The sequence below is a fragment of the Phyllostomus discolor genome, chromosome 11 (assembly GCF_004126475.2).
Source record: "Phyllostomus discolor isolate MPI-MPIP mPhyDis1 chromosome 11, mPhyDis1.pri.v3, whole genome shotgun sequence".
Classification (NCBI taxonomy): Eukaryota; Metazoa; Chordata; class Mammalia; order Chiroptera; family Phyllostomidae; genus Phyllostomus; species Phyllostomus discolor.
In genome coordinates, this window is record NC_040913.2 from 88,454,876 (window position 1) to 88,467,716 (window position 12,841).

Consider the following 12,841-nt stretch of genomic DNA (forward strand, 5'->3'; position numbering starts at 1 on the left):
ACTTTATCATTTAATAGGCATTCCAAAGGCTATTATGGTCCATACAGCAGCTATTAGGCTGAACATATGTGATTCCTTTTATTTATTTATTTTAACCTCTTCCAAATAGCAATTTCACATGGTCCAACTTACACATTTTAAATAAAAATGTCTGGATACGAAATTTATTTTCTAGGTGTAGTTTTGTCCCAGCCCTGGCCTGGGCTCTCCTGGCAGAGCCCCGATTCCCTGGCGACATGGGACCGGAAGAAGGCATCTCTGGGGTGGGTCGCCTGCGCTCCAGGAGGCGCGTGAGTCCCCAGAGATGGCCACCTGTCTCTCTGAGAGGGGCCTTGACCAACACACACAGCCACCAAATGGGCCCGGGGTTGGGGGAGGGGGAACTCGGTCGTTTTGATGTTGGGAAACTGACACCCCCCTTCTCCCTTATTTTTAATTGCAAGACTTGGTCCTTGAAGCCAATGAAGTTGCCATTTGCAAAGTGATGTTGGTAAGACAGACCCCGGACCTCCAAGAACGATGCTTTCTGGGTTGTGTTTGCGGTCCGGGCAACTTCCAAGAGAAGTGTGCAGTCTGCCTGGCCTTCTGAGTCCATTCTGGATCCCAGGTATAACTAGGGACCTGCTAGCCCCCGGCCCACCACGCAATCCTATTCATAAATGTAGTCATTCAACTGATCCTTTGGCCTGGGTCAGAGGCAGAAAAAAAAAAAAAAAACAGAACGGGAAAGAGAATGAATGGCCTCAGTGGGGATGAGGGGTCTGTGGCGTCCGAGTGTGTGATACTGAGCACGTCGTTCGACTTCTCTGAGGCTCGGTTTTCTCGGAAGGGACCGTGGGCCTGTCTGCCTCCCGGCTGTGGGACTGAGTGGGAGGAAGAGGGGGCGGCAGTGCCCGGTACGCCGCATGCCCTTCGGGGGCCGCGTGCATGCTGAGCAGCGTCCTTCGGCAGACGCCTAGCAAACCACACGGGTTCCCACGCAGGCGGTTCCGGTCCCCCCTGGTCCAGGCTGACCCAATGTCCACCCTGTCCCAAGTGCTGCGTGCACGAGAGAGCCACAGGCCCGCGGACGCTTTGCCACCTCTCCCAGACTTTCGCCTTATACAGACTGCCTTTTCCTCTCTGTGAAGGGTTTTACTCTGGTCATAATTTTTTTTCTACTTTAGAAAGCCAATAAGAATTAATCAATCAATAATTGCAGTGATGGGGGGAAAAAACTAATAAAAGTGGAACCATAACAGGACTTGAACTTAATAACTTTGAAATATAAAAGGGAGGCTTTATCCATGGGAATTTACAGATATGATTTGGCCACCAGACGGCTTCCATATTTCTTCATTACTCCAATACAAACACGAGAAATACAGGGCGAAAAGCCCTATATAAGTGCTATAAATTCTAGCTGAATTCCCTGGTCCCTCCTGTGGTAGTCATCCAAGGACTTTTTAAAAAAGAAAATCAGGCTTAATTTTGTGTGCATTTTGCTTCTTCAACAAAAAAAAAGTGGAGTAGTTCAAGTTAAAAAATACAAGTATTTACACTACATTTTTTTTTACAAATAAGAGAACTATCCATTCTTTTTCACTTGACAAAGTGCTTTCCAGTGTTTAGAGTGTCCCTACTCCCAAATATTAAATTTGGTGACCTCTCATTCCCTGTGTCACGTCTCAAAGGTCTTCTCATGCCCTTCAAACAGCGAAAGGGCCCACGGCCCACGCTCGCCTGCTCTGCCTCCGCACCTGGACCTCCCACGCCCCTGTGTGTCAGAGAGTGACGCGCCTTCGTGCTGCTTAATTCCCAGCTGGACCACCCCTGTGGCTTCATAATTCTTCCCTCCCCTTTGAGAAAGAAAAGCGGTCCGTAGACTCCCTTGCCCTCTTTAAGAGACTCTGTCAGTCGGCCCCTCCCTTATGGCCTGGCCCTTGTACATACACCCTGGTTCCGCCAGTAACCGAGCTTGAACTTGGGCAGGTCTCTGGGTTTTCTTCCCGTCTTGTGTGGATGACGTGCAGCCCCCGCCTAGCCCTCCCACTTCCTTATCCTGTTTCCATCGGCTTCGTCTTCTCTCTCAGCTGCTTTACCGTGACTCACTGCATCGCTTCCACTCTCTGGGGTTATCAGCTTCACCCTCCATCACCCCTGCTTACAGATCTGGTCGGAACCCCATGGTTCTTGCCGCTCTCCTGCACCCTCACTCAGAACAGCTCTGTCTCTGCAGAAACCCGTGAAAGGCCTCCCACTCTGGTCACTGTCCTTGACTTCCTGTCATCTTAGATACCGATGACCCTTAGTCCCCAACCTCTGGAACCTGGGGCTGGGGGCATCACCCTCTCCTGATTCTCCCTGGTTACTGTTTTCAGCATGAACTTCAAACGGGTGTTCCCAGTGCCCCCCCCCCCCGCCCCCCACGGTGAAAGTGCAGAAGAGAAGGATCCACTACTGCAGGGGAGGAAGCGGGGGAACAAAATCCTCCCTCTCCCCCCTCCTGCCCCCCGTTCTCCGAGAGAGGGGTCCTCTTCCGCTGGCCTTCCCCACGCCCGACGTGGTACCTCGGGCTCTCGGGGGTCCTCTCTCAGGGCTCTGACACATACTTGACAACTTGGCCTCTCAAAACTTCCTTTTCTATTTAGTAATACATCTTTAACACAGCCTTTCAGAACTGTCTCTCCAATTTTTCCAAATGATCAATTCCCCTAATTAGATTAATTCCTCTATGCTAATGATAAGGAAAGCCTTGCAGTCACTGTGACATGGTAGAAACGGGCTGAGCTTCAGATGCAGAAAGCCTTAGGTGCAAACCGTACGTCTGTGACGTAGGAGCAAGGGGACCCTTAGCAAGCTTCCTCAGTGAACTGGCAACAATACCTTGCCTGCTGCCATGTGCCAGGACTGTGCAAAGAGCTTTAAAATCACTTCTGTATTTTCTAGAGGTTTAATTCTTCTGCTCCTATAATAATCCTATCCTGCAGATACTTGATCCATTTACCAGCTCAGGAAACTGAGGAACGGAGAGGCCCAGGGCCTTGGGCAGCCTGGCAGACGAGGGCGGGGGCGCGATGGGACTGGGACGCCAGGCCGTCCAGGCTACCGTGTCAAGCACAGTTCTGTTCTGCCTCTAAGTCCATCTCATATCTGACAGCCCACATATTCTTCCTGTGAATGCTTTTGATTTGGTTTGTTTTCTTTTTGGGGGGGTGGGTGGGTTAGGGTAAAAGAGAGGGCCTAACCCCTGAACTACTTTTATTTCTGGGAGCTTGCCAGGCAGGGCGCTGCAGTGGCTCTCCCCTAGTCTGCCCCTCCAGGGCACGTCCCTGAGCCTTTCGTGGCAGAATTTTGTAACCGGGTCCCACTAAGTCCGTCGCTTCTTGGTTGAAGGGTTTCCGCTCTGGGCCTTGCCCGGGGGGTGGGCAAGGAGAAGGTAAATTGCTAGGTAAGCTGGAAATAGTAAATAACACAATAGATGGGAGTGAGGATGAAGGGCATGGGAAGGAATTATTAATTACTTTAAAAACAACCTTATGGCTATTTTTGGTAACCATTGATGACTCTCTCAGATAGGGCCATGACATCTACTCGTCATGATGTTTTCCAGAATGGCTGACTCCCAGTTTTGGATGAGAATACTTTCTGGTTCTCCTGCTCTTCCTCCTTCTCTCCTCTTTGTCCCTCCATCATTGTTTGTTTCTTTAATAAACATTTTTTTGTGTGCATCCACTACATGCCAGGCATCTTGCTAGGTGCAGGGGATGAAACAACAAACAGGACAGATCTAGTCCCTGGGCTGAAGGGGTTTGTTCTCTTCTTTCCAATTCCACTTCTGACCTAAAAAATGTGCCTGTGGTCCTGGATAATACATGCTAATTCCATGACAAACTTTTTAATCTCCCAAAGATCATTTAGAAATCACCCATAATAAAGTGGTAGTATAAGAAAATCTTTAAATCCTCCTCCCCCAACTTCTTTGTCACTGTTGTGGGATGTGCCTTTAAAGCTCACATAAAGTGGTGTTTCCTTTTATTTAGTTTAAATTCTCCAAACACATGGTATGGAGCACACCCAGGGTTATTCTTTTGGTCGAAGGCATGCAGGCAAAGCACGGTTTGAGCGGCAGCAGCAGACCAGGTGGATAAATGCTGGGACAGATGCAAGGGGGAGGCAGGTAAAGGACAGAAAGGGGAGACTATGGGCCTCTGTAAGTCTGATTAAGTGGGTCCTAGGACCAACTTTAAAATGTAGACTTGAAAAGACATATCATACGATCACATAAAGGTGTTGGTTATGAATCACTGAAGACGGAAAAATTCTCAAGGAGAGTTCTAAAAACTGCTTGATGTTAAACAGATGCATTCTCTTTCAGCTTGCACCACAGGAAGCGAAAGTTTTAAGATGATAGACAAAAGAGAATTTTTTTTTATCTTGATAGTTGGGATAAAGTTTCTATCAAAAAACTGTAACCTCGGCAATGATGAAATAATTTTAGGTAGTTTAAAAAACTTAATTATACCACTGAGTAGCCTTTTAATCATAGTCATGTAATTTGCCAGGGAAATTGACAGGGAATTCCTATTAATTATAATTCGTTTTTACATATATTATAAATGTCACATATAGAAATTATTCATTTGCATATTTTAATGCTCATTCTTACTTAAATGACTACTGGTAATTCAGTTTTATGAATCAAAAACAGTCAGAATTTATGCCTAGAAGAATGCAATTTAGCTTTTATAATAAGCACGTATTTGAGATGAAGGTATTATTTGAAAGCTTGCCACATGACTCAGACATTTGCTTTCTGAATTATTCTAAGTGGAAAAAATGAGGAGCTGTCTTTGAAACTTATTTTATAATTAAAATCAGTTACAAAGGAACTCAATTCTACTTCTCTAAACCTTGTTTACTTGAATCTTGCTAATAGAACACAATTTAATTCATCTTTAATTTAAATCAGGTAACAAATTAACAAATTAATACTGATTTCTTTAATTGTTTCTTGTCAGGTGGTATTCAAACCTGCACACTGTTTACCCACCTGGGTGAGATTTCTGCAAAGGGAGAAGTAGACCTTCCACTTGAATATAATTACTGAAATAATAGCACTTTATTTGGTTTGCCACTTACCAATTCATCGTGCGTTTTAGCACCAGAGAATTCAGCATCTTTGTGGTGAAACACCGGTTGGATTTAACAAATGTTACTTATTTTCTATCTTTAGGAACCCTGACCTGATCTGTATTCATTTGCATCCCAATATCCTTTATTACATTACAGAGACCAGACAGGTGTCCCAGTTCACACTCATGGTGTGTGTTGTGCACGAAGAGGCATGGGCCATGCATTCGATGGTGGCAGAAAGTTGAGAAAGACTGATGTGACACACCCTACCGTACTTCATGATCAGTACAGGTCAATATTCCAATTCTGAAAAGGAAGGCCCAGAAACTTGGAGACATGAAATAACTCAGCTCATGCACTGTGATAGGAAGAGAGGTTAAAGTAGAATTTTCCGATTAGTTAACTGTAAGGTCTTCGAAAGACTCAACGCAGTTGTCCACATCACTCTAAAACACGTATGACAAATAATCTTTCACAATCACGGTCAAGTTTCCAAGTGACTATCAATACATGTTAGTCAACATTGATCACATGTGTAGCGGTAAACGATCAATTGGATTTTCTGGATCCTGTAACTTTTCATCCTTGTTTGAGTGAAGGGATTTATAAACTCCAAGATTTAAAGAGAACTATGTGTGCGTGTGTAGGTGTGTACGTGTGTCTATGTGGTCTAATGATTCTGGTGTGTTCAAGTTGCGGCGAAGGACACCCGAGAGGAGAGCTGCTCTCCAACGCACCTGTAAGTGTCCGGTACAGGACTGTTAACTGCGGGCGTGACGCTGCACAGCACAGCTGTAGAACTGAACCATTGCACACATCTGGGAATGTTATGCCCTAGGAATTGAAAAAAATACTCTGAAGTAGTAACGACAATTGCCTGTGCGTGGTATGCTTATTGGCCATTTTTCTTTTCATTAAAAAAATTCTGTTTTTTTGGGGGGGGGTGGTTAACTAATGACATTCTAGAAGGTTTTCATCAATGAGTTTTGGTTTATGAGCCAAGACACAAACGCTTGTAGCAAACCAGCAACTCTAGGCAAGAGATAGGCTCTGGCCTTGCTTTTTGCCTTTGGGGTGGGAGCCATCAAGGGGCCTGAGATTTCTCACCAGAGGTCTCCACCTCACCTGCTGGTGAGAACATGACCCCCACCTGGCCACAGGCAGTGACAGACACGTTCCAAATCTCAGTTCTAAATGCAGATGTTTGTCCCCCCAGAATGAGTGGGGGGGAGCTGTTGGGGGAGGCGAAGCTCCCAACTGGTGAGGCAAGAAGGGCAGTCTAGGTTCTGGGCACCCACCTCCACCTGCAGGTGCTGAAGGAAGCTTTGGGCCATGAGCGCTCTCCACAAAGCAGGGCAACTCCACAAAGTAGGGCAACAGGAGGGCTCAGTCCAAGCAAACAGGCATCTCAGGGGAGTGAAGTGGTTGGGTACCATCCATCTGTCCTCGGGGATGGAGAGACGGAGGAACCTCTGTGGTCCTGTGGTACCCAGAATGCCAGGACCTGACAGAAATCTGTCAGCATGTAGCTGGGCTCGAACCAAGGGGCTAGAATTTAGGGGCACAGTGCCAGTCCTCGGGAAGGGCTGCAGCGGGGAAGGCAGTGTCCCCGCCTGTGGAGAGGACGAGTTTGGGCCTTACAGGAGGGCAAAAGCCCAGCTGTGTCAATGAGACTCTGGAGAAGGCTTGCACCGAGCAGCCCAAACCGGTGGGATCTCGTTGGCCTTCGTCCAGAAGTGAGCTCGGAGGCGGAACTGAGCCCCGTCAGCCCTAGCAGCGGCTCTGAGTAGGAAGGGTCCACCTCACCTGGCACGCCAGACGGCAAGGAACAATCTCTCAGGTCCAAGCTTGTGTGGTGTCACAGAGAGGTATTTTAGAAATTATAAATTGGCTCCCACATTCCCCTTGAGAGATGCCATGAGCACGTGGCAAGTTCCGAACCAGGGACGAGAAGCGACAAGATGTAGGCAAGATGCTCCCTACCCCATGGAAAAGGCAGGGGATCTTCTTTAAAGACTCGATTTGCTGGGTTTTCACTTGGTTCTGGAGCTGGACGTTCTCTAAATGGCAGCCTAGGAGGGACCCTTCACTGGGTCCTGTACCGTGAATCCTGTGCGTTCTAGGCGCCGCACTCGGTGTGCTACGTTGTAGGTAGTTACAGAGGGTGCCTCGGTCCTGGGAAGGCAATGCTTTAACCTCAGTCTACAGAAGGGGAAACTGGGTACGGTCCCACGACGGGCAGGGGGACCTAGGTGTACATCTGGTTCTCCCTGTCTCCAAAGCCCGTGGGGCTTCAGTTACCTGTGCCACCAGTGGAAGCCGCAGCCTCTGGGAGGTGCCCGCAGGCCTGGGAAGGGTGGAACTAGGATTACATGGCTATGTGGCTTTTAGTACCCCAGTGTGGGGGAGGAGGGGGGAGAGAGAAAGTGGGGCAGGGAGAGGGCGCAGAGGGAGGGATTCAGTCTTCCCACGGAGTTCTGCAAGGGGCCGGAGAAATGGCATCCTTTCCCTTAGCCACTCTAATAGGGGGCACCGGGGGTCACGGGAGAGCCTTCATCGCTCAGGTAAAAACAATGTTTTGCTGCTTTTGCGTCCTGTGGCCCGGCCGAGTTAGGAGTCAATTTACCAGCTATTGTGGAAAGGGCCTTGGGCTTTGAAAAGATGGACTTGTTTTTATTCTCTCAGAGAATAGCTTGGTGTTAGTCCACAATGGTTTCAAATTACATTTGAAACAAGCATTTATTTCATTCTCGGAGCCTTTACTAATTCCATGCCAGAGCCTTTCCATTTGCCCTCGGGCCTCCTGGGAGATGAGCTTATTTCAGCCCCCGTTTTCTTCTCCCCGACCGGCTCTATTTGCAGAAGACAGAAGACACCACGTAAAATCTTGAATGGATTTTTCAGCCTTCTGCCTGCTGGACTTTTATATAAAGTGAGAAATTGGCTCAACAGGAGCCGTGGCCTTGCGAGCGAATGTAATAGAGGAAATCTGTGGAGAGCCCGGAGCTCACCTTCCCAGTATCAGGTAAAGACAAATACCCTCTGTGGGACTCTGTCATGAGTACCTACAGGGGCCACTCGGGAGCGGGGCACGATTTTCTCCCACCTCCACCAGCCAAAACGGAATGGCATAGAGATGGCCTTGATATCGCTGCAGAAATCTCCTGGTGCAACTCCCTCTCCTCGAGATGATACCCAGTTCCGCCCTTCCCAGGCCTGCGGGCACCTCCCGGAGCCTGCGGCTTCCCCTGGTGGCACAGATAACGGAAGTCTTTGTTCTGTTCAGACAAAAAGGGCAGAGCTACTGGGTTACGGTCAAATTGATATGCAGGCATTTTAATAAATTGATAAAGAGTGATAGAATAAAAGTGTTGCTACTTTGTACCCCCCAATGCAAGAGTGGGCCTAGCCAATAACCATCCAAGGTCACTAGGGCTTTTAGGTGCAGGGACAGGGGACTTTACAAGGGGCGGATCAGGATAGCACCTAGCCCACCAAGCAAGCAGAGCATCCCCCCAGCAGCGCAGCTGATGAGAGAGAGGCCATGGAAGACACTTAGCACCACCTGTCTGGAATTTCGTGCCCTGAAAATAAAGTCCTGAATCTCCTCAACAAATACATGACATGAAACAGGGAAGGGGATTATTACGGACTACAAAAGACACGAGAGAAAAGAGTGCACTGCGTGACTCGTATTTGGATCCTGGCTTAAACTGGAAAAAAAAAGATGCCTGAGACCATCAGAGACATCCCCATAAGGAGAGGATGTTCCCTGATACAGGCACTTGTTTCGTGTGAGGCCTGATAAAGGCGCGGCGGGATTATAAAACCGAGCCAAGTCATTGGTCCTTATTGACACTGTTTGAAGGATTTGTAGATGCGTGATTTGCTTTCAAGTAAGTCAGTGACAAGTACATAATAAGTAAGTGATGTGCGGTGAAGAAAATGAAACGAGACCGGCGGAATGCACTCTCTACTTTTGTGTGTCCATTATAAAAGGTAAACCATTGAGGGCTTTTGCTATCTTGTTCAAAGTCCCCACTCCTCTAAGAAGTCCTGTGGCCTCTCGTCCCCGGAAGGAAGAGGACGGGACTGAGAATGTGACTCACTGTGATGGCTGTTTCCTTTTCTTCTTTAGGGAGAAGCCACTATTCATTTTTCTCCAGCTGCGAGCACTGATTATCACCTGCTCACCACCTCATCGTTTCGTAATTAAGTTTTTTACTACAAGAAACTTGTGTCTGGAAATATTTAAAACAGTCAAAAGAAAAGGTAAGATTTCTAAGTTTGAGGATTTGATTTTTAACTTTCATGTGTTCTGACTGTAACTTTTCTGAGAAGCACTCCCCACGTGTTTCATTGCCGGAGACTTCGGACTGTTAAGAAAAAGCCAGAAGGTCATTTCTGCAGGTTCCCTGGGGAACTGTTTCATGACAGGGGGGCTCGAGTTCCAAATAAAGAATCCTCACACTCAACCAATCCACGCAAATCTTCCTCTACGTCCTCTTTCCATTTGAATTTTCGTGTTTGTCATTCTCAGTGTTTGTCCCCGTGTCTCTCCCGGGGACAGATGCATGTTTTATGGCTGAGTCCCTGCTGGTACCAGTCGTACGTTGACAATAGTCAGCAGTGTGTGCTGTCTGCAGTGAGCATCGTGTGGCGGAGGAGAGAATGACTCCATCAGCATATTCACAATGCGCTACCAAAAGGACTATTTTTCTAGCCACACGAAGAGGAAGCTGAGAGCGCTGGGGGAGATGAGAGGACAGGACTGAGGAGGGACGGTTGGGTTGGGAGAAAAGAAAGCAACGCCACTGTGCGAGACAGACGCTCGGATGACAAAGGGAAAGAACACAGCGAGATGTTTCCTCAAACAGAGTGTGTCTGAAAAAGCTCACTCACACGGGAGTCGCCCGACACAAACAAAGGTCCCCGCCACTAGCCAGAGAGAGGAGCTTACTGCAGATGGAAGTTCTGAGAGCTCTGTAAAATCACCCCTCATCTCTCTGACACCCCACGTCCGTGTCTTACTCCGTGGGGGGACCGGCTGTTTCCCGAGAGGTTGTGGCTCGGTGCAGCTGGAGCAGACGCGTCTGTGGCCACCACGGAAGGCAAGTGAAGTTTCTACTCTCTGTGACCATCTGGTCAAAGGCCCTAATCAGTCCATTTTTTTCCCCAGGCTCCATATCAGGCCCTTTAATCTTTGGAGGCCTTTTAGGAGAGACCTCATAAAATCAAAAGGTCATTGCTTTAATCTGAATCAATGCAATAGGAAATTTCAGGAGAGGTCAGCTTTTCTCTGGTTTCCTTGGATCCAGTGTCTTTTTTTTTTATACTGAGCATAAAACACCCCATAAAACATAAGAGAAGAGAATGTTGGGCACTTAGCCTTGACCCGCGTATTTTAGAGGTCATCTTCCTAGTGTTAACTATCCAAAATTAATTACTCATAACAGATAGAACTCCTTATAAATTCCTTGTGAATACCTAAGTGATCATTTTTCTCTGCACCTACTTATACAACTAGCATCTATTAAGTTTTAATTATCTCTTCTCACCAAGCCTTTCATCTTGGAGTTCCCTCCACTGCCAGGGCCCTTTGAAGATGGAGACCTGGATTTAATAGATACAGTTCATGGAAGGGCTTACTTTGGGCCATATGGGTTCAGAGCCTGTTGATTGAACCTACGAGGCCAACACGGCCTTCGTATATGCAGAAATTCCAATTCTGTCTGAATGCAAATGACTGTCTTTTCTGAGGGACCCGGGCCAGGTTTGGCCTGCCGAGCTGTACCTCTTTCTGGAGTGGAAACTTGATGAGATCAGAGTTTAAAAAGAACCTGCTCCATTTTCCTAGGCAAGTTCCGCTTTGAAACTTAACAAAAAAATTTGCTATGTGCAGGCACCGGCTCTGAAGAATGATACAACAGACTTAAAGGATAGAGAGAGAAAGAGAAGGGGGGAGAGGAAGGTTTAGAAAACAAAAACATGCATCAGAATCTTCATCATATCCAACGAGTCATGGATTTATTTAAATATATTTCTTGTCTGACTGAAGTATAGTATAGCATTGTGTTGCGTTTTATTTGTTTATAGCTACCGGAGGATTGAGCTGCCTGTCTGTTGGAAGCAGGGCCGGTACCAGGGTATGGCCAAATCTAATTCTTTCTCTTGCTGCTACAGTGGTAATACGCTGTTGCTCCAAAGAAATCGATTCTGAGATGTGTTCAAAGAAACCAGCTCACAGGCCATGTCAAAGCATTCAATCAGATCCACTTCGCTGTCGGGAAAGTCCGGAGACACGGAGAGAATGGAGGGTTGGGATGGAAGGGGAGAAGGGCTCTCGTGTGAGTGCCCTTAACAACTTGATGTCAAGGAAAACCACTCATCACTCAACAGAGAGAGGTTCATTTTTAAAATCTCTGTGTGTCATTATTTCATTTCCTCTCGTCTACATGTTGATAAGGAGATTGGTATTTGAGGACTGGCATTTAAATTCTGAGATCTGAAAAGCTGGCAAGAACGAAGCGCCTCTTATTTTAGGCATCACTCAAATGTCTTGTGTACGGTTCGCTATGATTTGTAAGCTCTGCTCTGGAGGTGGAGAGCCAGCGGCTGGTTTGCGCGTGTGCATGAAGGTGATTGTCACGCCGAGGAACAGGCTGGTTTGTTTTATCGCATGTGAGATAATGGGCTCTTAAGCTCTGCAGCTGGATATTGTTTGGCATTGATAAACCTCCTTCATCAGCAGCGAATTCCTTCCCTGAGTCCACTCGGTGGGGACAGGAGCAGAGACAAGGGCCCCCGAGCTGCGACCACCAGCAGGTTGACACGACACAGATAAATCCATCGTCAACTCGCAAGAAAGACGCGGAGGGATTGGATCTGCTCACCCAGATCACAAACGCTCCACTTCGCTATTCGCTGTTAATAAAATTCTGGAATTTGGATCTTGGCTGACATTTTCAAACTTCATTTATATGATAAAAATGATTTGGATGCATTGAAATCAGCGTGGGAGAGGCAATTAGAATAACTTAAAATGCAGTACGAGTGTTTCCAGAGCCTTGCTTATGTCTAATTTATGTTCGTTCCACATATGAATAGATTGGGGCACCACCTGAATGTCATTTGACCTGCCTGTAGCCTGTCCTTTCCTAATGATGCAGTGATTGCACAAATCATACCTTAACCATGTTGGTAGACTGGTGTCTGTATTTTTTCCTTCTTTTTTCTTTCCCTTTCTCTCACTCAACCTGTTCCTGGCTTTAGTTTAACATTTTCACTTACACTGAATACAAATTTTGGCCTCAAATTTACATTTTACTTTTTCAAGACCAATATTAATAGGTGACCATTATAAGCAGAAAGTAAAATTTTAGTAGTAGGAGGCTGATAGTGAAGCAAGCAAGATTTTAATTCTTTCAAAGCAATTTTTGAGAAATTATAATGAAATATCCCATATAATAGATAGTGTAGAGTATCCTCTAGAGACAATATACTTTTCCTTTTCAGACAGCTTGAGACATTTAAAAATATATGTATTTTTAAATGATGTTTGGTAACTTGAAAATAAGTATTTTTCCTCCACCCAAATTTCTGCGTGCAAGGGTCCAAAGTCATTATAAATGGCTGAATAAATTGCAGCATCTAAAACCATCGAAAACGTTGCCCGTCCCCACGGAAGTCTGGCTCGTACATGTGGTGCCCCGCCCCCTTCCCTTTC